This window comes from Cebidichthys violaceus, unplaced genomic scaffold (genome assembly GCF_023349555.1).
Source record: "Cebidichthys violaceus isolate CVI_PGR_0920_01 unplaced genomic scaffold, fCebVio1.0.p SCAF_11, whole genome shotgun sequence".
In the NCBI taxonomy this organism is placed as follows: Eukaryota; Metazoa; Chordata; class Actinopteri; order Perciformes; family Stichaeidae; genus Cebidichthys; species Cebidichthys violaceus.
Window position 1 is genome coordinate 15,885,419 of NW_027176274.1, and position 24,024 is coordinate 15,909,442.

Consider the following 24,024-nt stretch of genomic DNA (forward strand, 5'->3'; position numbering starts at 1 on the left):
CTGTAAGAATCGCATTTTCCAGCAATTGAATGGCAAGCCCGTCTCTCCTGGAACTGCTCATTCCCATATCTTAAGATGAATATGCAAATATATGCCCATTTCAGTTTTTGTCTCGCTAATATTAAGCAGAACTTTGGGGCGTTATTTTGACACTGTAAATGTCTTGCATTTGGTTGTTCTTGAGCTTCGACTCAGCAGTGCCCTTTCCTCCAGACCTTCTACATCGATTCTTAGAAAAGCGACCTTTCCCAATGTGTTGATCTCGGCCGCTGTGATGTGTCGACAGCCCACTTCAGTTGATTTTTCAAATTTGACGGGAACGTGTTAGACAATATGTCGAAGCCAGTGATGGGGAGTCATCAGTTTTCATTAACTTCATTGCCAACTCCGGGGCCAAGTGTGCCACTAAAGACAGATGACAATGGGAGACTGTGCTGAGCAACTCCAATAAAGTAACAAACCGAGGAACCTCACAAGTGGGACAAACGAAGACGGTGAATTGGATTACAGTATTCTGGTTTTCTGCATGAACGGCTTCCTGAAAACGTATCATCATGGTGGCACTGCGTGGAAGTGAGGGTGGGGACGATATCGCCTGAAAGCCATATCAAAAGTCATTGCTCCATTTAGAAACAATTTCTTTTTATAGTCATCTGTGGACAAACATTCTCTCTCCTTTCATTCTATTGAACATGAAACAGAAGGTCACTGAATCTATGTCAGAGTCAGAGTTTACTTTACCCATTCAGTAGTCCAAACCCTCTTGGGATTTGTGTGCTAAAATTAAAAAAAAAAACACTATTTCACAATCCCTTCAAATAAAACATATATATTGTGCATTAAATCACATACTTAAATGCATGGCTTCCCTTATCTCATTCCCTCTGGAGATAGTTTTAGGCTATGGACGTATTCTATAACGACTGCAATTTGTGGGATTGAATTAATTGCTCATTTTTTTTTTTTGACATTTTGCTGATTTCTCTTGAGTATCATGTTTCCTTACTGACGCATTTTTAAACTGCGCTGTTGAGACACGGCTTCGGTATTTTCCTACCCGGCCACACATTGAAGACCCCTGGACTGAACTTCCCCTGGAGTGGATTCCAGTCACACAAAAAGAAAGGCGGACCTGGTGCCAACTTGAAAGTTCAATGCATGTGTGGGCCAGTGGCCAAAACAATCTGCCAAGGGGCGATCCTTCTTTGTCAGTGTACGGAGGAGCAGTGACAGGAAAAAAGGCCTCGAGGGTAACTTGAGCAAACCAAACATCTTCGGACTCTTTCCAGCTCATCTTGATTTAAAAAAAGGAGGTCAGGAATCAGTCAGTTCTTACACGGAGCTCAAAACTCACCGCAGGGCTGAACAAGAGCGTTTAAGCCGAGTCATAAATATTGCTCCAATGCTGAACGAGTCATCAGGCTCTCGCTTGGAAACAAATTGTCGTCTCTTGCATGCATATATATATATATATATATATATATATATATATATATATATATATATATATATATTGCATATCTTTGGATGCGAGCCTCTTTGCACACTGCAGGTGGGCCGGCTACATAATTCACTATGATATACAGTATTCATCACGCTCCAGATAACCTTGCCACAGTCTGTAAAGAACAGCTGTCCTACAAAGAGTGCACAGTAGCTGTGATCACAAAGCTGAGAAATAAATAATAAAAAAAAAAAAGGAAAGATTTTGTGCCCTTGCACATATCCAACCTCCCTGCTGGGCTGTTTGGGTGAGCAGCTACTATAAGTGTGCTTGTAAATCAAAGTTATTGCGGAACACCTGACAACAAAAGCAGCAACATATATTACATAAATAAATATTAAAGTCTGCATGACTTGTTATCCCATTTTTGGTGGGTATGTAAGATAATAAAGACAGAATCATTTACTCTGAGCTTGTTCAAATTGTGACTTTAAAGCTACCGTTGGTTATTATAATAAAGATGACTTTTTGTCATATTTTCTTCATGAGATAGATGATCTGTGAAAAGTTCCTCTGCTCCTAATGGCTTTTGATTCCACCGTGCCCGGAGTGAAAACCACCAATCAGAGCTTAGGAGGCTCGATCGCAGTCATTTGTTTTTATCTGTCCACCTTCTAAACTACTGTCTATGACAGACAGGTTACCATCTGTAACTTTAAGAAGTGCCAGGGTCAAATGTCACACCCGTCTCCTTGGCTTCGATTTATATTCATTACTCGTCACTCAGAGACGGAGGTGAATGGGCCATCAGGAGCAGAAAAGGACAAATGGTGCCTATTGAATCAAGGCAAAGCTCCAGTGAAGAATAGGTTTCAATACGCTTCACTGCCTTGTGCGTAAACCTGGTTACCGTCGGAATCAATGAGCCACAGATTTGCCAGCTCACGGGCCCCGAAGAAAGACGAGATCCGGCAACTGTTCGCGGGCCGGAGCCTCCTCATTTCTACACTTAATTATTTCATAACTGACCCTAAGTCCACACAAAGGCAACAGGGAATTGTCTCCATGTGTGGGACATAATAACGGTGCACTTCACAGCCCTCAATAGCCCTCAATCCATTGTGGGCGGGTCAATTGTTCAGGGGAGAATTCAGGAAAAGCCACTTTTCAAAAAGGCAGGGCTCTGTTTTGAACGAATTCTGTTGTCCTCACTTTCACCAAACAAATAGAAAAAGAAATGAGAAAAATCATATTTTTTAACATTTTGTCGACTCGTGTAGGAAATAATATCCATTTAGTCATTGATGGTCTATGTTGGGAAAGCCTCTTAACTATAAGTTGAAGTCAACATATGTCAACAGCTATCAGATTTATCAAACAAAGTCATTTTTCCAGCAGAAATCTCAAATATTCTGGTTTCTTAATTGTTGGGATTTTGCCATTTGCATGTTAGGCAAACCAAAACAAAAGACCTCACCACCACTCAGGACCGTTATTTCTTCTCCCAGACTATGAACACAAATCCGTCTGCATCGGACCTAAGAGTTTTACGTCGCAACATGCTTTCATGCATTTTATCCACCAAGTCTTTGTCCATCAGGCATCATTCTGAGAGGGTTGATGTCCTTCACTCAGTGACATGTGGATGATTTTCATTTATAATAAATTGCTCAAAAAACGTTTTTTCTGACGGACTCCAGAGAGACACTCATCAAACACAACGCACTGTTTAGAAGTACAAAGCTTGCTCCTATTCATCATTTTACCAAAAATGGAATATCAGCAAAACCACAAAGCGTTGTTTAACCAAACATGGCAGAAGTGCGTTAGCAACAGTGCATGGCACACCAAAATGTAAGTACTTGAACCAAATAATCCAGATAATGTTACAAAAGGGCTTTATGAACTGGTGGGTTGGGTGGATTGAATTCTAATAGTTTTGTGCCGCATACATTTTAATCAGCCGCCCAGAAATATTTCAGACGATTACTGTGAGCAACAATCCACAGCAATAAACACAACAAAGCCATCTGTGCAAACAAACACGGCATGAGGACCGCTCAGGTCTAAGTGGTTATTTGGAAGTAGCTTCGCCGAGAGACCTCCCCCGGCCTGAACTTCATCTTTTTAGCAAAGAAAATAACTGGTTTTGGGGCCACAAAAAAAAGAAAGAAGATAATATTGAATATTTCAGACCGTCTCGGACTGTAAAGTGTTTCATTTCCTGGCTTTTTATAAACCCAATATGAATAGCAGAGTAGATTAGAGGCCAGGGAAAGCTCACTTTGTATTTTACATCGGAAGGAGAAAGCTTTTTTTTTTGTATTTGTAGTGTAATGATTTCAAAAAAGTAGAAATACCCAGATATTTCTTGTTCATTTTCACATATTTTTAATGTGTGCCTACTTCTTTACGTGACGCAACCAATGACTGCAGCCTGAGCTCAACAACATGGAGGTGCAGGTACATCGCTAACGGTGACAACTGCAGCGGGTCACTTATTCGTAGGCTGGAAGGGGGAGGCCTGGGCTGAGCTTGTTGACTGGGGGGGGGGCACACAGGCAGAGTGATTAGCATCCATCACTGTCTGTTCCTCGCAGACAGCGAGAGGGCCGTGACAAGATGAAGGAAGCACAATCAGGGGCTACAGCAGAGGCATGGCGGGAAGAAAGAAGCCCGGGGAGGGGAGAGGATGAGCGCTGCCCCTCCTGGAACAAATGACAAAGTTGGGACATCGGATTTTGAAAGGTCAAGATAAGGACAGAGAAAAGAAAACAAAATGGTGTGCTTTGTGAAGGTGACAGAGGTCCCAATACCCGTTGTTAGCGTATGCGGGAACATTGGAGAAGAATGGCTACAATGCAGCTTAAAGCGACTGAGTTATCTAAAAATATGCAGATGCAAATAAAGGGTGTTTGCACTTAGAGCAGGACTGCAGAGCGTGACCATTCCCTCATATTTTTGTCCCCCCCGCCCAAGAGAAGTCTCCTTTGGTCACGCTAGTGTGACAAAAGACCTCAGCTAAGTGTCGGGAATTTTCTGACTTCTAATTTTCCTCATGACAAGAGAAGTTTTCGAAGCAGTGTTTTGGGTTCGATGGCAGACTATTATAACTGGAGTTCCGTGTGTTACTGTTGGCATGTTTTCATCCCCCGACACCGATTACTCTGCCAGAATGTAATCCAAAATCATCAAATCACATGTTGGCTGCTATTATTTTCCATATGGTTGATGTGTTTTTGTTTCAGCACACGTCTTTATACTTTGTTTAGTCCTCTTTGGTGTGAGACTGTGTTCTGTATGTCTTTTCTCCACCACGTGTCATAAGGTGTCTTTACTCTCAATCGTATTTGGTTGTTTAGCTGAATGTGTCTTTGTAATATATTTCCAACAAAGTGCCCAGGATTTAAATAAAGAATTGATTCATTTGTTTTTATTCTCTTTAGTCATCATATCAATTTACCCGTCTTGCTACGAAGAGGAAAAACATTTTGTTTACACGTCTAACTAAAACTTGCAAACATGGGTCAAAAATGACCCGCCAGGATGAAAGTCAACGGTAAAAGAATTGTTTTCTAAAAAGAGACAAAACATGAATCATACTGGTGTCAAATGTATTGTTTTTGCTACTTGAAATACTTGAAATTCATTCATTAATGAGCCAAGAAATAAATACATTCACGTTTGAAATTTTTTTTTTAAATAGAAAATCCATAAGTGCCCTCTTGGATTCCTCTATGGTAAATCAAACATGATAAGGTGCCCTTTAGAGTGCATTTGCAACGGAAAAAAACACAATGCAGGGCCCTCTAGAAGGCCCTTCCAATGGAAAAAAACACAATGCAGGGCCCTCTAGAAGGCCCTTCCAATGGACAAAAACACAATGCAGGGCCCTCTAGAAGGCCCTTCCAATGGGAAAAAAAACAATGCAGGGCCCTCTAGAAGGCCCTTCCAATGGACAAAAACACAATGCAGGGCCCTCTAGAAGGCCCTTCCAATGGACAAAAACACAATGCAGGCCCTCTAGAAGGCCCTTCCAATGGAAAAAAAACACAATGCAGGGCCCTCTAGAAGGCCCTTCCAATGTACAAAAACACAATGCAGGGCCCTCTAGAAGGCCCTTCCAATGTACAAAATGGGATTCTGGGCCCTTTAAATTGCACTTTCAATGGAAAAAATGTGATGCAGGAAACTGCGCATGGTGAGGGCCAAGACTGGCCACCTGATGAGTGTAAAAATATTTTTGGTACATTATGAAACCGTGGCGGTACAAAATAGACTTTTGGCGGGCAGCTGATTTGAAACACAGGCTGCCCGTGATGAGAAAACAAACATGGAGTACAAGGGACAGTTGACATGTTCTAGTTGGTTTTGAGAGTGATTTCTCAGGTTTTTGATCCTGAAGGAAAAGTCAAATGTTTTCTTCTGGTATACTCTAAAATGCAAAATTCTGTGATCATTAAACTGCACCAACTGCAGTCAAAACTGGTATCAGGAAGCGACCTCCGCATCTGAAACGTGAAGCCAATGTGGTAGAGCCATTCTTCCTAATGACCATCAGGAAGCGACTCCTCTGGTCAGATTGTATAGAAGTCTTTGAGAACATGACCCGACTTCTCACTTGATTCATTACCTCAGTAATCGTTCTGTGAGGCAAGTTTGCATTTTCTGATATAATATTTATGGTATCGACTTGACTATCCGGTAGGGATGCACCGATCCACGTTTTTCACTTCCGATACCGATACAGATATCTGAGGTTTAGTATCGGCCGATACCGATCTGATACCGATCTAATAGAGAAAAACAGTGCTGAATTGATTTAAAAAACGAAGCCGACGCTACGCGCCCCCAGGTTGTCCATCGCTTTTCTCATGTTGCTGGCGTTGTCCCTCAGAATCACGTGGATTTTGCTCAACTGAATTTGCCACTTGTCAAACATTTCCTTCAGGCTAGCTGCTATCGCTTCGCTGGTGTGCGACCCACGAAAGTTTGTTGCATTTAATATTGCACTGTGTGGCACAAAAGTTTCATCCAGCCAGTGTGCTGTTAAACTTAAAAGTGACACAGGGGAAACGTCGGAGCTCCAGATGTCTGTCGTGAAACTTATCGATTTGACATCTTTTATCTCCTTCAATATGCGTTTGCACACTTTACCGTGCAGTTCAGGTAGCGCCGTCTCCGACAAATATTTTCGGCTTACCATGTCGTAGCGTGGTTCCAGGTGGTTAACTAGCAGCCGGAATCCCTTATCCCCGACAACTGAGAACGGCTGCCCGGTTCCAGATGGCTGATCCTTTCGCTCGCTCCATTTTGAAAACAATCTATGCGGCCAGTTCGCTAGCGCATGACGTTACGCAGAGCACAACGCATATAATTGGACTGAATAGATTTGCCTTTATGGATCGGTCACATTGTCACCGATACCCGATCTAGAATTTTTTCCTATATCGGGACCGATACAGATATTGATATCGGATCGGTGCATCTCTACTATCCGGCAGGGCTTGCATCAACAGTCCCTGAGAAGTCACCCTCCGGGTCTGTATCTCAGCTCCTGCACAAAGAGCTAACCCAGGCTGCTGTGAGTTCTGCAATTACACACTGGATTTCCTCACTGGCCTCATTTTTTGGCCATGCTGCCAGACGAGCTTTCCAAGCAACCACCAACCAAGCTGCTGAGCTGGATAAAGCGAAGAGACGGCTGACGAGAGACTGAAAACAATTACAGTTTGCTGTGACAGTGCGACATCGAAAACAAGTGTCAAAGGTGCAGTTTGTAGTGAAGACCACACTGAGAACCATCACCCTGTTCTCTGCAGCTTCTCTCGGCTCTACAGAGCTTTAGAGTGTCTTTAAGCTTTTTGTTTTAGTTAAAAGGCCTCCAAATTTACTGTTTTGGCTCATTCACTGCAGATTCAGCAGTACAATACAACACCGAGCGGCAGAAAGACAAAGTAAGCGACTATAGCTGGAGGACACAGCTAAAAAGCTTGCTATTTCCTTAAAATGAGAGACCAACAGAGGTAATAGTGGAGTGAATATCACACTTAGAATTCTGCGTCTGTAGATGTTTGTTAAATGATGTTAGAGCTGGACGATATGGCCAAACATGTTATAACAATTTATTTTATATTATAACCACATTTGTAATAGTTTACACATTTTCCCCCATTATGTATGGCCATCAAATAACTGAACTTGACGTCGCACATCTACATCCATTTACTAAGGTAATCACATATACATTATCAATGTACAAATATTTACATTCTCATAGTGACATGGGGGGAAAACAAATGGTGTAGTTTGCAGTTTTAAGAGTATAGTCCTTAAGAAAGAACTATAACTGTAATGTTGATTATGGTTTTTAATAAGTATTTTTTATCAGAACGGGTCGTTGAGGATTGATCACATATGTACAGTGTATTCAACACTTATTGTCGCTATCTCACTGCCGCACGCTGCTTTTGAGACGTGTGCCGATCAAGTTGGCTAACTTTGAGTTTAGCACGATGCTAACATGAACGGGGTTGAAATAATTCAATCTTGCAGCTCTGCTAGACTTTCCAAATGTTGACCAAGTTGATCCAATGCTGATCGTGAAACAAGTCCATCTCACAACAGGGGTTGTGAGGCTCAAAATGATTTCATCCATCTTTTTTAGTATGTTTGTGCTTGTTGGCTTCGGAGACTTGCATGATTATGTAGCCCGACAGCAGATGAGGGAAAAGAGGGTCGGCCCAGAGATAGATGGCACCGGTTATTATCGGTAATTGCTTTTCAAATCTCTGACGTTTTATCTTCCTTTGAACAAACCACAATAATGTTGGAGAAGTGACTTAGCTGAGACAGCCAAGTATATGCCATGATGATAAAGAAGCTTTATGTCGTAGTCAACTCAGAGCGCAAACAACAGCAACAATGAAATCCTGACTGTGTTTGCACAGGGAGGCGGCATCGTAACGAGCCCGAATAAATCTAATTAGCTTAAATGTGAATGATCTTTATGGAAGAAGCTTCCAGGCTGATAGCGTAGAAGAAAAATAAATAATGTACTTGAGAAGGATAAGTATTTATTCCGCAGACTGCCGCCTTGGCAAAACATCCACCACACATAAATAGCCATTCAGGCCTGCAAGGATGAGATATGCCGTATACTCAGAGAATGAACAGAGAAATCAGCCTCCCAACTAAAGTGCTAAACAATAGCAATAAAACACACATAACTCCTGCCAATTCATTACCAGGAGGAGGATAATGCAGTCATGCTGTCTCAACCGGATAAAAAAAGAAAAAAAAAAAAAAAAAAAAAGCCAGATGCGGAGCACAGAAGCCTGCCTCTGGAAATGAATGGTGCTCATCAAGAAATAAAAGAGCCATAAAAAGGCGGTGGTTGGTTTTTTTTCGCCCACAACAGGATGACTTCTTGAATTAACCGGGGACGCCTCGGACGGTCGTGTGCCATTGGTTTCTTTGGGAGGTGCCGGATCGAGGCGACACGTGTCATAAAGCGTCGGCCCGAATCGGAACACCAGCGACGGTGTTAAGTCTGTCTGATTTTGGAGAGAGCCATCAGCGCTCTCCAGTAACGAGGACCTAACGAGAGGCGCGTCGGTGGGGGCCGGTTGTGACAGATCTCTACACGGTTGAGGACGATGTTTGCATAAAATACATGATGCTCCCGTCAGCTACAGCTCTACCTCTATAGGCGGCTCACTGCGGCAGCATCTTCTTACATGTTGATATGCAGATCTGTAGTATCACAGCATATGTTGAATATGTACACATATTTTGATAGTGATCACTTGCATCAATCAGGGGCCAGGACTATAAACGATATTTAGAAATGAGAAACTGAGAAACGTACATGTTCGCCCAGTTCCACAATAAAGTACATGCAACAAACACAATATCGAAATCTTTAAATTTTCTTTTAAAATGTCTTATTTATCTGTTCAAAGTAAAATATCTCTCCAGAGCAAATGCCAGGAGTTCAGTTTTCATGAAAACAAAATGATGACTGGTGTGTTAACTGCATGTTAACTGCATGTTAACTGCATACCATAATAATTAGAGCGCTACAAAGCCAAAGTTACCCTATGACTGGTTGCTGAGAAAGTAGCATTTTAAAGGGTTTTTTTACAGAGTATTGAAAAAGAGCATTTTGGGGGGGATTGTGGACCGTTTTTTTTCTGTTTTTTTTTACACGAGTTGCCTTAAATGGTATGTCAAGTTATAGAATGTAGCAGTACTTTCCATTAAAGTACACACCCCTGGTATTAGGATATGTAAGGGGGCCGCACAAAGACAACTATTACACTCTAACAGCGGCCTTTGCCTTTGTTTGATGTGGTTTCAATGACTTACACGGCGGTGCGTTTCATTCCAGCCAGTAGCAAGAGTTTTCACTCGATGTTTGATCAAAGCGGGAGAGTGAAGTTGGGCTTTCTTGTCTGAGTGGAGAGCTTATTCTGCACTACAGTGTGGGTGAGCCATGAGTCAAATAAGCTGACACAGGGTCTCGAGTGCGCACCCGAGCCGCAGGAATACAAATGTACTCCCGAGCGAACAACAAGCGTTACCCCGTGGATTTGGACTTTTTGGGGAAATCTTTTGGGAATTTGACAACATGGATTTCCACAACACATTTAAAAGGTCATCTCCTTTGACGCTTAGGAGCTCGCTGCCAAGAGAAGATATGAAGGATACGAAAAGCACTAAGCAACTTCGCATTCGGTCCACGTCTTCCGTTACCACCGTCATCAAATCTTTGATAGCTACAAGCGCTAATTGTTCAAAAGCCGTGTTTCTCATCCCATTAGCTTATCCCTTACAAGAAGGCGGAGGCCACATTCATCAGGAAATTAGATTGCAGAGAGACTTTCATTAATCAGAATGTATAACGTTATCCGTGCCTGAACTAAGCACTCCTCATTGGCATTCTGCGCTGACCCGGCCTTCAATGATACGAAAAACATGCTCAAGTCACAGGTTTCTTCTTGTTAGGTTTGAAACACTACACTGCGTTAACACAAGCACCCCGTTCTTCAAAACACACTGTGGAATGAAGCACTACAAGGAAGCACATTAATAGCTTAACGTCTGTACATGTGTGAATCGGGCATTTTAGCTTTACAAATGCCTTTCGATGAATTCAGACAGGAAGGGTGGGAAAATGTAACAGAGGGAAACAGGAACAGCACCCAGCATGCAACGCCGCGCACGCAGAGCCGGAGACGCAGAGACGCATTAAATCAAATCAGCCGTCGTCGATTTGCCTGGAATCAGAGGAGGTCTGGAGTCACAGTGTGAAAGCAATAATGTAACGAGGCTGATGGGAGCGCTTTCCCTTCAGCTCGCCTGCTCGTTTACCTCGGTTAGCGGCTCCCCTCGTCTCAGGTTGTGATTTACTTACAAGATCCTTCTGACCTATCCCGTAAAAACGTTTCCATCCGAATGTCAACGGGCAGCAGATGGTTATGAATGCAGAAAGGGCCGCTCGCATTCTACTTTCTTGTCTATAAACGTTTAAAGCGTTCCGCTAAACGGAGCTCAAATATCGCTGCAACAATCTTTCTAGTGACAGTTTTTTGGAATCGTCCGAATGCCAGTGTGGGATACCTGACTAGGGCTGAGGGCCATTCCTCCTTCTAGTTACTTTAACAGGCCGTCGCTTTTAGTTCTACAAACTTGTGGTGGACGTTTTTCATTATCTTATGGCAATTTACTTGTACAATTTTTGGAGGAAATAATCAGCGGGGCAGTAATTAAACATTGGAATGTATTTATTTTGGATTAGTTTAATCATTGTTTATTAATTCTGCGGCTGAAATAGCATCGTCTACATAATCAGAGTATGCTAGCCATAATAAATGATTTTATCACTTTGGTTTCGGGCAAATTATAAAAAAAAAATGTAAATGATTGCAACTGTCTTTTCGACAGATAAAAGAAAAACTATATGCCAATACTGATATATTTGCAATGAGTTAATATCAGCTGGATGATTTACTGGCCGGGCTCTTGACAATATTAGCACATTATGCTACAAGATGAATTATTACTGCACGCAATAGTGTAATACAACTGCTGTTCTACCTCAATGAAGTTTATTTCTTATGACTTTGTATATTTGACGTGCCTGTTTCACGACTGAACCCAGGCCTGCAACGTTTCTAGATTGGGTTGTGAAAGGCTCCAGAGTGGTGATGTTTACCTCCCTGTGCTCACTGCGCATAATTCAGAAATATTATAACGGTAAAAATCCCACAGGTTTGCCAACAAGCCACACTTACACAGAGGTCTTGTTCAAACAACTTACAAATGGAAAGGCTCGGCATCATTTTGTAGAAGCACATATTGTTTCACATAGACGGACTGTACGCTTACATGCAGTGTGTTGAATAACCCCTCAGAGTTAAAACAGATCTGCACCTGACTGACCTACAGTTTCCCATGGTACAGTTCTGCTGCCTACCTTTGTGTCGGCACTACTCTTTGAAAAATCAGTTTGCATCTCAGCATATTTCAACTTTGACCAGCTGACCTTTCAAAGCACTACCAATGAAACGGAGGCGTTCTATTGCACGAACAGGTCTGGTACATCTGTGTGTCACATATCCCCACACTGGGAGAAATATTGCTTGACAAGTTGTCACAGAAGTGAGGTGGTAAGTGCTGAGCCTGTATAAAGCCCTTAAGGCACAACTACAGTATGGGACTTTTTTTTTTTTTTTTTTTTTTACAGAGAAGCCAATTCCATTCTGGTCTGTAATGTGGCATACGAGGAGCAGGGCCAATATTATGGTTCATTTATCACGCTGAAAGTTTTCATTAGGGCCGGAACCTTGTTGCATTCACTTATTTGCCAGATTTATTTACCCTTGACTCATTCGGCTTTTTAAAAGGGGAGCGGGTCCAACTGCTATAAAAAAAAAAGAAGAAAAAAAAGGAATGTGTCCAGAGAAGAACGCGTCTATAATATCGGCTTGGTTCTCTTTGTTGTTGTTTTGTTTTATGTATATTTGATCAAGTCCCATTATGTTAGTGGACATAATTATATTACATCAACCTGTACAAACCTGTTATTGAGTCAAAGAGCAGCGGTGTGATTACAGATCAGCACCAGTTTTTACTGCTGCTGCACAGAACCAATGTAGCTTCCTGTGGTATAGACTCCAATACAAGACGTCTATTCTGACCTGGTAAGGCAAGTCAGTGGTGGATCCATCTAAAAAACATACTAACTGAAGACTATACCGAACTTTACAGAGTTCTAAACTTACATTTTACTTTATTTGGTCAATAAAATGTTTCAGGTGCAATATTCCACAGCCCATGGTGACATCACCATATTGCTTGTTTTGTGTCAACGAATGGTCGAAGAACCCAAAGATAATCAGTTTGCTGTTACGTGAATAGAGAAAGGCAGCAACGCTTTAACATTTAGAAGATTGACTTAGTGAATCTACAATTGGAAGTTATTGTGCAACCGTGTTAACCAATGACAAATACAAACTTTACTACTTGTAAAACCTTGTAAACCAAGAATGCTTGGCAATTACAGTTGCCAATTCATTTTCTATTGATCAGAAGAGAAATTGATAGACGGGGATGAACCAATATCATACGCCGGACTGGAATCCGCCCCGACGCTGACCTACTTAAAGGAAAATTATAGCATTATTATGACGTGTTTAAATGTAATCTTGGAAAATTTTGTTTTTGACAAGAAACTTGAGGCGGATCGGTGATTAATCATGTGTCACTATGACATGGGATTCATGGGATTCATTGTTCTGATTTTGTACCATAGTATAGAACTAGGTAATGAGATTTGAGGGATTACTGGAATTGGTATTAATTGGTTTTGGTATCGACAACTGAATTTCTATGTTTAAGGGATAGTATGGTCAGCCTTTATGTCAATGACCCACGGGTCAAAAGAAGTATTCAGATTACTTTCTACAGCTAGAACGGCACATTGTATTTCGGTTTTAGTTGAAATATAACTGAAGCTACCGTCTACCTTCTGGGTTATCTATGTGAGCCTTTTCAAATAAGTTATGCATCAGAAAGTGTCATAAAAAGTGTTATTTCCATCTCAAACATCAAAGCACAGAGTGTCAAATATACCTTTTCAAGTGCCTGGGACCTCAGCTGTATTCATTTATTTCTCTTTGTGCATCTTAATATTCTTCCAGAATGACACATCATATGAACATAACAAAAAAAAAAAAAAGATCCATTAGCAGTAGAAAAGAAGCTTTTTACAATATGGGGGCGGCGTGGCTCAGGAGTTAGCGCAGTTGTTTAGTAATTGCAAGCTTTGCGGTTTGATCCCCGGCTCCCCCAGAGAGCGCGTCCCAAGTGTCCTTGAGCAAGACACTGCGAGCACTCTAACCTACTCCTGATGAACAAGATGGGACCTCGGCAGCCCATCAGCCAATCAGAGCGAAAGGTTTGAATGGGTAGCCGTGTGTTGTAAAGTGCTTTGAGCGGTCGCTAGACTGGACCAGCGGTAAATAAAGCACTATATATGAATCGGTCTCATCCAGGGACAGAAGAAAACGGGACAGGAGTATGGAGAACAGGCAGTTACGTGGACAGACCCAAATTTACCTCAGCCGCCTCATTTGCAGAAGCTCGTGATTAATTGAGATGCCGACTAATTAAATCACAGAGACGGCGAGACAAAGGCTTTGACATTTGTAGGAGTCGACACCTTCGCCCTGCGAGACACAAATATCAATCGTCTTTGACTGAGGCAAAAATCACTGGTGTGGTTTTTTTAGCCCACACAAGGGATTCGATTCTGACACGGACGCGGCGGCGTTGGGGAAAATTGAGCCGGTAATAAGCGGCCGCGTAATCATCCTGCTCAAATTTGATTCCCGAGGTGTGAGAGCCTGCAGTAGTCGCACTGGAGGAGAAGCTCTCTCGATGTCTCCGACTGACGAAGAAGAGGCTTTTCCCGCGATCTGACAACAAACGGCTCTAGGTGGGAAGATGAACTTGTTGTTGATCGAGTTTTTTCCCGGTGACAGTGAGGAATGGCGAGCACGGAGCAGATCGGTGATGATGCTATCAGTCACTGTGTGATCTCGCACCGAGAAGATGAGGTGCGCCGGACCTTCTGAAGGCCGGCGCCGAGTGGCACACATGAGTGATGTCAACTAAGAGCGGCGACACAGACGCTTCAAAAAAACAAACAGGCCAAAGCAGGTTTTTTTCTCCCCTCTTAACCAGAATGATAATGTGTTAAACAGCCCTGTGGAGATGGATACATGGCTCGGCCCGTCACGTAAATTCTGACTTATCGTACGACATGACCCCGTTGTGTTTGTTCACATCAGAACGTCTCCAACGCATTTTGCCAACATGATGCCAGAATAAACAGCGGGGTTTCCCCTACCGCTATAAGACTCGGGCACCGTGCCGAAGTGTTTTTTTTTTTTAAAGCATTCATTTTAAAGCCGAATGAAGAGAAGAAGAAAAACTACGCCGAGACAGGTTTATTTTTTTTGCTGTCATTTCTGGTCACGCTGCATCTGTCCCCTCGTCTGCTCCGTGTGGGCGGTGAGACAGGGCTGAGACGTCTCTTCCACACACACACACACACACACACACACACACACACACAGCTAAATGGAACCAGGTGAAGTGAAGATGACATCGATACTAATAGGTGTTTTTCCCAGACGGCCTTTGAACAGCCAGAAGATTGGAAGAATAAGTCGCACTCCACAGCTTTGGTGTTATTTTTTTTATTTGTCTGGTTGTATATATATATATATATATATATATTTTTTTTTTTTTTTTTTTTTTTTTTTTTTTCACATTCCAATTCCAATGTCTGAATATCTTTAAGACTTAAAAAAGGTATTAAAAAGTGTGTACATACATTATTATTCTATTATATGATCATTACATGAGTGACATTAAAATGGTGTTCAAATGACAATAATATTGTTTATCTCCATTATTTTTGTGACAATATATCGTCTGACTAAAGTAGTTATATTGAATCCTTAGCAAAAAGAGTTGCACTCAACTTCGTGACTCGCTTCGCCCTTCCCTCGTTGTCCCGGAAGAAGAAGAAGCAAAAAGCTTCCATAAGTTAGCTTTTAAGCCGGGGGGTGCCGGTCAGATTGTCTCCATATTCGGCTGCTCAAGCTCAGCCTCACCAACACTCCGCTAGTGTTTAGCCTAGCTTAGAACGTAAACAAGACGCCCGTGTGTTACGTCTGTTGCAATCAGGGAATCACAGAATCAAAACGTTGAGAACGGAGGTCTAAATTTCAGATTATCGAGTTTTCTGCATCGAGACATAAAATGCATAATGAGATGCATCTAAGAATGGATTTTTTTTTTACCCCTATAGTGGTTACAGATCAGCACCAGTTGCTGATCTGTAAACGCGGTATACTTACAGACAAGAGGAGCACACACACATTTACAGGTTTAGTGTAACACATACTGGCAAGCCAAACGAAGAAACAATCACTTTCAATGTTAGCGGGGCTTCAATGAACTAACATTCATTATCAAATATTCTTCCCATTCATTTTCCAATCTAGTAAATAATTGTTTCTAAAAAAAAAAGTCCAAAAAATAGTGAAAGGTGTACAAATGTTGAGATAGCTTTTAAAGATTTCCACCTAACAATAACAGATGACAAAGAAATGCAGCGAATCCTCCAGCTAATTGTCCTCCGCGATCCTACATTTTTTTGTTTAATTCTCCACAATGACAATAAAGGTTTTTCTATTTCTGTCGATCGACTAACGGATCAGTTGACTGCCTATTCCTGCAGTAAACGTTAAGCTCTGCAAACGAGCAGAAGGCGCTACAACACACACCAGAAGGCCACGTGTTCAGTGAGTGAGGCTATACCGTTGGACACCTGACAGCGGGACGTGTCAGGATGTGTGATTCAGCTCAGCGGGGGACGGATTGTGTTAAATCCTGCTCCAGGTTACTTAACGCCGCTGTCTGTCTGTCTCTGTCCTCTTGTGTTTGCCAGTGTTAAATGCAATCTACCGATATATTCAACCCTCTGAACCTGTTGCATGCTAAGCATACGCCCCCTTTTGTTTGTCAGAGTCATTATTAAGTCTGAACACACAGAAATCACAACTTATTACTGTTTTTGTGATGAAGATGTCCACTGAGAATAAACTCCTTCAGTCTGCTGAGGAATCACATCAGAATGGAGAGTGATCATGCTGATTGTATATTCATGAGTACATGGTCACAGTACAAACAGGCATGTGACCAAGATGTAAAGAATTGTCGGCTCCCTCCATGGCAACCCTACACTTCCTGTTTACATCATCCGAAGCATATTTTCGTTTCACAAGAAAAAAAAGGCAAACAATGGGACGACAAAAAAAAGGGAGATTTAATTTGTGTGTCTGTTTACACTACGAGGCACAGGATGTCTCAAAATGGCTCTCATATCCCCTGCTGTAACACTGACACTCCATCCATTCATATGCAGACATTGTACCGTGTGTTGAAAACCTTTGGACATGAGGCTGTGGATAATTCCTTTTTCATAGAAAACACCTCCTAGACCTAAAACGTGACACGCCGAATGAGGGCTGAAAACAACACTGTATGACATGCCCGTTATAGAGATGTTGTGACTGAGACAAAAACCTGCTATTTCAAATCCGTCCTGTGAAACCTGAAGATGTATCGGTTTTACAGCTCCTTATGCATTCCCAACTTTTCAACATTGCCAGCAATTCAGAATTCCCACTATTTTGGACACTATTCAGCTCTCAAACGCATCAGGAAGTACATTGTAGTTTGAATGCAGCTGCTTTGGGGGCATTTGGACACAAATGCCAGCAGACTTGTGTTGAAGCTGAGTAAGACTTTTTCACTATATCCACATGAGCTTTATTCAACTCTGCCTGGAATCAGATTTACAAGATCACCTTGCTCTACTACTATGAACAAAAAAAACAAAAAAACACTGTCCTGAATTGCAATTTGTAGTAGCCTCAAGGCTAATTCATGCTGATATTCACAGCATAAATCATGAGCCACTTGCAGAGCAGCAACTCAATTACTGCTGCCGGCGGCTGCAAAACATCCAGAGCTTGTTCAACGCATGTTACCCCCATCAACCTGTTAAAGAAAAAAAAAGGCACACGGCAGATTGAAAATGTGTGAAACAATGGTTATTGCTGACTTCAACAAGTCTCCCAAAGACCTCTTTTTCACAACCACCAAAAAAAAAAAAAAAAACGGTGACTCCTCAGCCATGAAATGAGAACAGAAATCCAGAGGTGCCACACAGTTAGACGCTTATCCATCATCAAAGCAGATGGGTTTGTATATCCATTACTTAAGTTATTAATAGCTCACAGCAACACAATGGCACAGCAATTCACAAAGCCATTGTTCGGTCGTCGAGTTCCTATTGAAAACAGTTGTGTATGTCTGACAAGTGAGGATGAAAGGTAGATGTAATTGAATAGATCCTTGTTCATTCTGAAGGCTGAGAGCCCCTTGTCTCCATACACCCCCCCCCCCTCTGAAAATAATGACAGCAAAAGCCTCAGTCTACACACACACACACACACACACATGCGGATTGTACACACACAGCAAATATGAGCAAAACTCTTGAAATAGTGCCTCAGAAGATATTTTACATTAGCTCACAAACTAAGAACAGATGTGTTTGAGGTACAGCAGCTTAACCTGAGTCGTTTATATTTAGATACTGACACCATAAGAAGTAGACATTTCTTATCGCGTATACCTCCATCATCAACATCAACAACAACGACGACGACTGACACAACATATCTAGCACTGCACTGTACATACAAATGTCAGCGCCACTGTTTTCGCGACGAAAACTGTCAAAGAGGGTCAAAGCGAGTGGGTGACACGCAGATATTCGCCGTGATTTTGCTTGAAAGTGACAGTTAGTATAAAAATAAATAATAACAAAAGCACGAAAGAGAGGCTAAACTAGACGCTAGCTCAGAATCCACCTTGCACTGGACTTGCGCAACAAAGTTTCCCGTTAGGTCCGGATGCGTGCATTTATTACGGAAACACAAAAGTGTGGCACATTCCTTGACTGACTAAAACGCTGGAAACACATGCAAAGTAGTCCACGGGAACAATGTCAACTTCCGACTTTTTTTGACGGCAGGCAACGTCTCGCGGGGGGCGAACGTGTGCACCGACACCGAGAGATTGTCGAGAAACTCGACCGCTAAACTCCGAAACAGCAGTGAGAGAATCTCAGTTCTCATAGCCAAGGAAGGGGGTTGGGGGGGGGGGGGGGCAAAAGAAATGAGACCGCCTGTACTTACACAGAAACAAGAAGAGGTCCGAAAAAGTCCCGTAGTAGAAAATAAAAAAAGCCCAAGGTGCTCGGCGCTCCACGGTCTGAGCTCCACATCCAGCAGTCTCATTCCCTCCTCTCCTCCTCCTCAGACCTCGGCTCTTCTAGCTGCTGGATAAGTTCGCTGACGTCAACGACTACTCGGTCTCAACCGGGGGAGCTCTTTGGTCGCAACTTGAATAATACATGGGAAAAAAGGAGGGGAAGACGCGACCGGAAAGAATCGGCGAGGCAGGCACCACATTAAAATACGAGGCTTGCCCTTTCACTGACAATATTCATTAACAGAAAAAGAAGAAGAAGGGGAAAAAATGTGCCTCAGCTTCTGAAAATGTGAATAGAGTGGACATGTCTGAATAAAACATTTAAAAATAGCTATACTTCAAGTAGCTGCACTTACGCCTTGCTGAGGAAAGTTATGAAGCAGCTTCTTTGCTTCAGGAGGTGTTCGGGGTTTCTGCACTAGTATTTGGGCATGCAAATGTCAAAGAATGGACACTTTGACATTCACCAAAAGCAAAGATAGTGGCACAAACGGCTAGCAAAGTAAAGTAATTTAAACACAACATCAAGTCTAAAGTTTATCAGGACTGCCTAGTAGCTGAATTTGGCCCTTTAAGCTACTTAAGCTAGCTACTCGTTAGTCTAATCTTTGCTGTAACGGGACACAGTAATTGAGAACAATTGCTTATTAACGTTAGCTGGTGTAATGCTAGCCAGCTAACGAAAGTAACCCCATATTTCGTATCCCAAACCTTTAGCTAATAGACTACTGATACTGATTTAGCTTTTCCAAATTGTATTAATTGATAGACAAATTGGCAGTAAAGTTAGTTAGTTAAAAAATATACAAATTTAGTATATTATCTTTTGTGTGTGTGTTCCCAAAGTAAAGTAGCCTTCCCATTTTTCACAACTTTGATACAGTTCGGTGGACTGCTTCCTAAATCCAACCTTCACGTTTCGGAGTTGATGTGTAAGAAGGCTTCTAGTAGCCATCTTTACAGCAGCAAAAAGCTATTGCATGTGACAGAAAGTTTATAGGCCAGTCGTGCGGAATGCCAAAATAGCTGTAAAGGGGTTGTGAATAATTGTTGTGTCCAAATTAATAAATGTGTTAAAAGCATTCTGCAATATTTCATATATTCTGGTCCAATAGTCAAGTAATTGGGGAGATAGCCCAAATCGACTGTGGGAGCCCTTCCATCTGGATGTAAGCATAATCATGATTATGAAACATTTTTTTGCTGATCTGGCAGTGGTGTAATACATTTCAAATTAGATTTTGCATTGAGTAAAACCATTGCACACGACAGAGGAGTGCAGTGGAGCGTGTGTTCCCATTTTGTATTTGCTCTTCTGGTGCCAAGTTCCTCTCTCCAAACAAAACTTGAACTGTGAGTTCCCCAATCACCAGAGTTAAATACATTGTGTGTTATGGAAATGATATGTCTGTTATGGTTCAAAATCTTTAAGGGAAGCTCAGGGGGAAACACGGCTACCAGAGGCATTGTCTGGAAGCCACAATGCCCCTATTGTGTAATTTGCTAATCAGTTTTTGAGTCTCTGTGTAGAATTTGAAAGACAATGCAAAGGAATGAAAAAAATTGACACTGTGGCAAAAAGCTGTGTTTAGCTGCTCTAACATCCTCATGGCCTTGTGTGGTTTACCCTATCAATCCATTTTCTAGGAAGATACAGGACGTGTATGTTTAAATGTCAAAGCCTCTTACAGGTATCTGACTTGCACTTTCGAACTTAACGAATACAATCAATTGAAAGGGGCGTGACTAGTAGTATCTGACTTTACTGGCAGCAAGTGGGATGCCCTGGAATGACAACTATAAGCTGTCTTGTTTGATCTTCTCTCAGCTCATTAAATAAACCCCAGTCTGTCCGTCTCGCTCTCTGTGATCACTTACTGTGTTTAATACAGTCATTCGTATTTTCATATGTCCCCGTTTCTGTTGCCAGACAATGGAACAAGTACGGTGAATTATTACTATACGTGTTGATCAGTGCTGATTAAATTAGTTTCTGTGATGCCATCTTACATAATGTACATACAGGTAAGTGACAAGAACTGTGTTTTTTTTTACTTTACTACCACACGTCCGCTGACTTTGACTGGTAAGGCTCTCTATGTCGTTTTGCAAAGGTTCAGTGTTCCCAATGCACACTAAAGCAGCAATTCACCCACAAAATCTCTGTTTTTGTTGACTGTGGTCCAAAAATGGAGAGAACATTTTTTTTTTTTTAAAGTACCAGCCACATGGAGGCAAACTCTTTGTTTTGACAACTGGAACTCATGACATCACAAAAAGTCGAGCACCTGGTGGAGTCAGCGTCAGCAATTATATTGGCGCTGTGCAGACTGTAGTGCTGTGTGGTTTTATTCATGCTGTTAATATTTATGATGCAAACCTAACGGATGTGTTGAAGACATTATTTGACGGCCCAAGTGTCAAACCAGGCGTTGTTGCTGAAGAGCGAGCAGACTCGGTGGTATGCAGTTTTCACATTGTCTCTGGTTACTTCTATGATATTATTTTATGGTAAAATTGTTTTATCAAATCATATTGTGCTAACTGAAGCATGGGCCATCTCTAACTGTCGCGCAAAGGTCACTAAAATGTCCAAAAGAGGCTGTGCCTATATCTGCCAGTGATTAATAGCATACCCAACTAAAACACCATTATTATTATTATTACTTTATTGCTTTATCACTTGATTTATGTCAGAATAATACAGTAGGGAGAATACTTGATAATGAAAATAATCAATAATTCCGGGCCTTGAGGAAAGCAAAAACACAACTCCCCACAAGGATAAGTGACACGTCACATCACTTTGAATTATAAATAAATCTTAAGGATTCAAAAGAGAATCAAAACAAATTCCAAATTGTTCAGTCACTGTATCCATGATGGCAGAGATAGTGGCTTTTGCATATGTTCGCTCTTGTTTAAAGCTTTTGCCAGAAAACTAAGTTAATTTCATGGCATCCCTCCTCAGGTTTATATATTTCACAGAGGATTATAGAGCCTGACCTCAAAGGAGGTGGCAGACAGTCGCCTTCAGATGACTTTCCCTCATCTACAGTTTGCTAAAAATGTATCAATATCACAGGAGAATCACCCCAGGTGCTGTCACAGTATTTACAGTCTGTCCCTCTCTGGCCAACTTCAGAGTCTCTTTTGATGACATTGCAGATACAGCATGTGCCTTGGCTTCCACATTTCAGGCTAGGGCCGACACCGTTTTCCACAATGATGGATTAAACTGTCCTTGATGATACATAATGTGAATATTTGAATTTTATAGATAACTTTCCTTCAGTAATGAGCACTCGTATCTTTTATTATTCCCCCTGTCTGCAGGCCTCCCTTCAGCTGCACAGTCTGGATTTAATCCCCAGTGATGACACAAATCAATCTGCTAGACATTGCATTTGTATACTAATTTGTTTTGTCAAATATTTTGTACCGTAAACTTAATGGCTTGGATTACGGCCAGTGGCAACATTCTTTTTCGGTTAAATTGGGTTTAAGCAACAAAAGCGCTCCAATGGTAAGACTAAAACCAACAAAAAAGTGATTGATAAAGTCAAAGCCTATTAACTTATTGTTCTCTGCCACAGAGATCCATTTTTGTCCAAAAACGATTAAAAACACATTATTGAGCCACACTGCTGCTGAAAATAGCCCCCAACAAGTGTGCTATGTATTACTGTTATCATAGCATTTGCTAACAGTTTCAGTGCAGCTGTCCTGAAAATGTTCCGAAAAAACAATATATACTCTCAATCATCACTTCAGCCTGGATTTCCTTATTTGCTGTGTTTGGTACCTTTCTGGGCGTCAAGCTCTTTAAAAACGTAGCGATCAGTTGCCAGACTGTAAGGATGCATCCAAGAGGAATTAACGACAAGCTGACAAAGCTTGATCCAAAATGAGAGTGAATCTGGGGTAGGCTTTTACGTGATGAAGCACTGTGACCCTCGTTGAGACGGGGAGTAGGGGCCAACTTTGAATGTTGCCTTTAAAAACTACAACCGACAAATCCTAATTATTATGCCCAGACGGCAACCTCTGGTTCTGCCGAGTGAAGCCAATGAGGTAGTGTCTTAAAACTTGCATTCTCTCCACTGGCCAGCAGGGGGCAACTCCTCCGGTTGCAAAAAGAAGTCAAAAGTCATGGAAGTCAATGAGCACATGACCCTACTTCTCACTTGATTCATTACCTCAGTAAACATTGTAAACGTGAGTTCATGGTCTCAAGTCTTCTTTAATACACCAGGCTGTTCATTTAGTAAATTATGGTCCCATTTACCGTAAAACAGACCATAATGCGTAGTATGCTTTAGGGCGGGCTTACTGTGATTGACGGGTCGCTGCTGCTACCAGAGCCGTATTCGGTGTTTCTACATCACTCTTCCGCATTCCAAATATGCTATCTTGTGTTCAGTGGTTGCAAAAAGTCAAGATGGCGACGGCCATAATCCAAGATGGAGACGGACAGACAACTCTTTGAACTCGAGGTTTCAAAACAGTAGTCAACAAAGCAACGGGTGATGTCACAATGACTACGTCTACTTCTTACATTGAGTCTATGATTCAGCCTTTAAGAAATTACAGAGACTTGCAGAAGGAACCAAAGGCCTTGGGGCCCATTGGTTGCCTTTCACAGGCCTTTTAGAGACTGGCTAACACCTGGGAAATTATAGTCTTTCCATGGGATTTTTAAAAATGACAACATTGAATATTATAATTTAGAGTATTGCCATCCTTATTCTTTAAGATCAAGCTAGTGGATAATTAGTTTTAGTAAAATGTTATCACTGCTGTCTTTTTCAATCTTTGACCAAGACCATGACCTTTTCCACATAACACATAACAAAGTGCTACGAGCTTCTCAACAGTATTTTAGACACAAGTGACACAGCAAGAGCATTTAGCAACTGGACAGTTTTGTTAAGTCACGTAAAAAAAAAACTAATTCAGGCTCCATTTTTATTTTCTCATAATACATTTGGTGTTGCAAATTAGAATTATATAAAGGATATTTCTGGGAGACTGCGTTGGATAACAAGCTTTAGTCCTTCTTGAGTGCCTTTGATCAAGAAACGTCTTTGAAGATAGAGGGTATTCTCAAAAAAGCTAATGAATAACAAAATCATTATATATACATAAGTGACTCT

The 24,024-nt window shown here is 41.6% G+C and overlaps 1 protein-coding gene across 3 annotated transcripts in view; it reads right to left on the minus strand.

The window, feature by feature from the left end:
• gulp1a (GULP PTB domain containing engulfment adaptor 1a) overlaps positions 1–24,024 on the minus strand; it is a 78,601-nt gene that overhangs the window by 52,510 nt on the left and 2,067 nt on the right. Inside the window, exon 1 of one of the 3 annotated variants that reach the window (XM_068705139.1) lies at positions 18,793–19,030. The exons of 1 other annotated variant lie outside the window; for it this stretch is intronic. The gene's annotated coding sequence lies outside the window, so the exon portion shown is untranslated. Of the gene's footprint in view, positions 1–18,792; positions 19,031–24,024 lie in introns of those variants that run through there. One more of the 3 variants, XM_068705135.1, reaches the window with a different exon arrangement.